Source organism: Saccopteryx leptura, chromosome 1, assembly GCF_036850995.1.
Source record: "Saccopteryx leptura isolate mSacLep1 chromosome 1, mSacLep1_pri_phased_curated, whole genome shotgun sequence".
Lineage (NCBI taxonomy): Eukaryota > Metazoa > Chordata > Mammalia > Chiroptera > Emballonuridae > Saccopteryx > Saccopteryx leptura.
Window position 1 is genome coordinate 368,652,477 of NC_089503.1, and position 4,355 is coordinate 368,656,831.

Here is a 4,355-nt window from a genome sequence, read left to right on the forward strand (position 1 = left end):
CTTTTCCTGGATGTGGACTTTTCCTGGACTCCTGCTCCCTGTGACAACTCCTAACAGACTGAAATGTGGTTGGGTTGCATTTTTTAGGGATTTGGCATGTTGATGGGGCCAACTTGGACTTGGTGAACATGTTAAGGACACTACTCTTTTATGGATTCTTGCTGTATTGGCCAAGAGTTTGCTTAAAGGCTTTTAATCACTGTAAAAAAAATAGAAGACTGGATAAAGAAGATGGGGCACATATACACCATGGTATACTATTCAGCTAGAAGAAATGATGACATTGGATCAATTACAGCAGAATGGTGGAATCTTGATAACATTATGCGAAGTGAAATAAGTGAATCAGAAAAAAACAAGAACTGCAGGATTCAATACATTGGTGGGACATAAAAGCGAGACTAAGAGACATGGACAGGAGTGTGGTGGTTACAAGGGGTGAGGGGAGGGAAGGAGGGAGAGGGGGAGGGGTACAAAGAAAACTGGATAGAGGGTGACGGAGGACGATCTCTCTTTGGGTGATGGGTATGCAACAGAACTAAATGACCAAGATAACCTGGAAATGTTTTCTTTGAATATATGTACCCTGATTTATTGATGTCATCCCATTAAAATAAAAATTTATTTATATATATATAAAAAAAAGAAACTGGGTCCTAGAAGCTGCAGTGATCTAAGCAGCAGCAAGTTTGTGCATTTGTCTTTTTGTTTAAATATGTTTCAGTTACCACACTGCTGGCACACCTCGTTTGCATGGAATTTTGCACCATACATACTAATTGTAGTACATTTACCCCCTTCCCCCACCCTAGCCCAGGGGAAAAATAAGACTACTCTGGAAAATAATTTTCATCGAAATCTAACCAAACTTTATTTAGTGGACTGTGACAAGATTATAAATGATATGAAAAATAACATTTTAACATTTGGCCATCAACTTAAGAAAATGGTTCGCTTATACAAATTTTTGTTCTTTTTAATATAGTGTACTCTCATATGGTCCTCAGAATTAAAGCATAATGAACAGGAAAGAAAAGGAGAAGAATGCAACTGAGTGCTAAGGCAGGACATCTTACCAGAAGTAATGAAAGTAGAGTATATACTAAATATCAAGTGCAGAATTTCATAGGACCAACAAGGTAACTGTCTATATTTTTCATTTACAGGGGTGGATTTTGCAATTACCAGACGTGTTAAATGCACCAAATAAAGCTCCTAAAGTTGATACTACAAGATGCCACCTTAAGTTTTCCAAGCTGCAACTGTGCATACTATTAAAATGGTTTTCTTAAATATACTGTATTTATTTTTTTTAACATCACACGAAGAAGGTGTTAAAACTGGTGTAATATCTCAACAGAATAAGTATTCCAGATTTGGGGGGAAGGGTGAAGAGGGAGATACTCAGAACCCTTCACCAGAATCCCCCCAACTTGATCATAATGGATTAATGATGTGCTCTGTGGATGTGGTTAGTCAATGACGCCAGCCTGAAGGATCTTTCTTTCTGCACCAAATCCCATTGAGCTCTCTGGTCCCCTTGGCTGACGAAGAGCCATTAGGAACCATCCAGGGAGCTGTTCTTGAAGTGATTGACCAACCTATCAGGCCGTGGAGCTGCAGCAGCCGTGGGGCCTTGCAGACTCACCAAACAGTGGAAGGGCTGCACCTGCCAGTGCACTGATTAAGAAATCACTGAGAGCCTGACCAGGTGCTGGCGCAGTGGATAGAGCATCAGACTGGGATGCAAGTAACTCAGGTTCAAAACCTTGAGGTCGCTGGCTTGAGCACAGGCTCACAGACATAACTCCATGGTTGCTGGCTTGAAGCCCAAGGTCAATGGCTTGAGCAAGAAGTCATTCACTCTGCTGTAGCCCCCCCAGTCAAGGCACACATGAGAAAGCAATCAATGAACAACTAACAACAACTAAGGTGCTGCAACAAATAATTGGTGCTTCTTACCTCTCTCTTTTCTGTCTGTCCCTCTCACTCAAAAAAAAAAAAAAAAAATCACTGAGACTTCTACCTCATCTCCAGCCTGTAGCACAATGCCATCCTGAAATTCTTTCACTTGGATAAAGGGCTTCTTGGTATCTCCCACTTCATAGTTCATAAAGCCAAGCTGACCTTTCACACACCCCGCAGTGGCCCTACGCAGAGGTATGATGTTGTAGGCCACGGTTTGTGCATTTTGGCCCAGGACACAGAATTGAAATTTGATGCTCTCCCCTTTCTGCAGGCAACCCCCCTTTTGGCCATTCCAACTACACCAAATGGATAGACATCGCCTTTCATATCCCCTTTGTCCACGATCTCAATTATTTCTTGGTACTCAGTCTGTGCTGGATCAACACTCCTCAAGGAGCGAATGACTTTACTAGAGTAGATGTAGGATCAGCTTCTTCAGTAATTCACCGAGGGTATTTTGTTGACTTTTTCTGTACTGACTTTTTTGCCTTTGCCTTTGGACAAGGTGTATTTGACCATGTCCTGCAGTTCCAGGCTATTGACATCATTAGAGAACTCACTGTAACAAAAAAATTTTCTTATCATGATTAGCTGTTTCAATAAATCCAATATTATCCTTGAGAGTTGCCGCGTAACTCAAGAGCCTCCTGGAGTTAGAATTACGACCTAAAAGTTGCACATAGGTTGCAATCTGCTGTCCAGGTCTCTGCTTGTCACTAATACTAAATTCAAACTTATCTTCTATTTGAGGAGAGATAGATCTGTCCACATCCTTGGCTTGAAAAGCAATAGTCAGTTTCACCCCACAGTTATAAGCAATAACACCATCCTTAGCCTCCTCTTCTTTGCCTTTGTTTCAGCTAGTGGTTTTAGGATTGGATAAAGTGGCTTCTTTTTCTACAGTGCCCAAAAAACGATGTCTGAATGGGAAAAGAACAAAACCATGCCCTTGGAAAGTTTTTCAATCCTAATAGCATGATTTCTTTGGGCAGAGAGCATGTCAGGGACCATAGTAAACTGTACTTCACCTGCAATGTGGAGCTGGTTCCCATCCAGAATCTCACTGTAGTGGAAGAACATATGAGCATCACGGTCCACACACTTGATGAATCCAAAGCCATCTCTCATGGCAGCAGTTATACCCATTTCTCCGGCTTCATTAGTGAACGAAATGTATTTGGTAGAACTTGTATGTTAGTTGCTCATTCCAATTTGTCACGTAGGTCTGTGGAAATATTAAACCTAACACGGTCGCCTTCCAACAGGGTCATCTTGGATTTTGTATCTTTGTCTCCAAAGGAAGTTCTTTAGAAATCACCAAGTCAACTTTAATGCGTCCTGGCAATGGGTCATTCTGGTTTTTACTGGGTACTTTTGAGATAACTTTGGTTACAATTCCTTCAAAATGTTCAGTGCTGATATCTTCAAAAATGACAGTTCCTTGAGGCAATAATCTGACATCTGTTGCAATTACCTTACCAACCATTTCTCTCTTTGTGAATTCCACATCATCTCCTGGCTGTAAGGTCTCTAAGTCACCCTTAAATTCACTATAGTGTAAGAATATCTCTTTTACAACATCACTTCTTTTAATAAAGCCAAATGCCTCCTTCATGGCACAAACTACCCTGACAGTGGGTTTGTTTCTTTTTCAACAGCATAACGTTTCAAGCACTTACAGCACCAGGATGCTTATTGTTATCCATCACAAAGTTTGTTTTATCTCCACTATTCAGCTGAACGTCCCCTTCCACATTGTCAGGGGTAGTAGTCGGATAAAACACTTCTTGTCCATCCATTTGGTCTTCAGGGAGGATGTCTGATTTTATCTTCACCACTTTAACAGCGAGGGGTTTCTCGGCCCGCCGGTCAGATGGTACTTTGAATTCAACATCATCTCCTACTTTTAAGTCCTGCAGGTTGCCATTAAACTGTGAACAGAAGAAGAGTCTAGCTTGATGTCCTGAACACTGAATAAATCCATAAGAGGATAGCAGTTTTTCAATAACCCCAGTGTTACGCTGAGCTGCTGAAGGGCCACTGGGTACCCATTGTGTCCATTGTTGTGGAGAAGGTTTGGATCAAAGCTCGTCTCACAGTGATAATCAAATATTGCACTTTCAGTAGTGTTTGCCGATTTTTCTTTTCCAGCACACATTTCAAAGGATGAAAATTGCTAGTATTAAAAAAAAAAAAAAAGAGGCCCTTGCCAGTTGGCTCAGTAGTAGAGCGTCGGCCTGGCGTGCAGAAGTCCCGGGTTCGATTCCTGGCCAGGGCGCACAGGAGAAGCGCCCATTTGCTTCTCCACCCCTCCCCCTCTCCTTCCTCTCTGTCTCTCTCTTCTCCTCCCACAGCGAGGCTCCATTGGAGCAAAGATGGCCCGGGCG

General features: G+C 42.0%; 1 pseudogene; it reads right to left on the reverse strand.

Annotated features, from left to right (window-relative positions):
• Positions 1 to 1,472: 1,472 nt before the first annotated feature.
• On the reverse strand, positions 1,473 to 4,126 carry LOC136388465 (cold shock domain-containing protein E1 pseudogene; annotated as a pseudogene).
• Between the last annotated feature and the right edge of the window lie 229 nt (positions 4,127 to 4,355).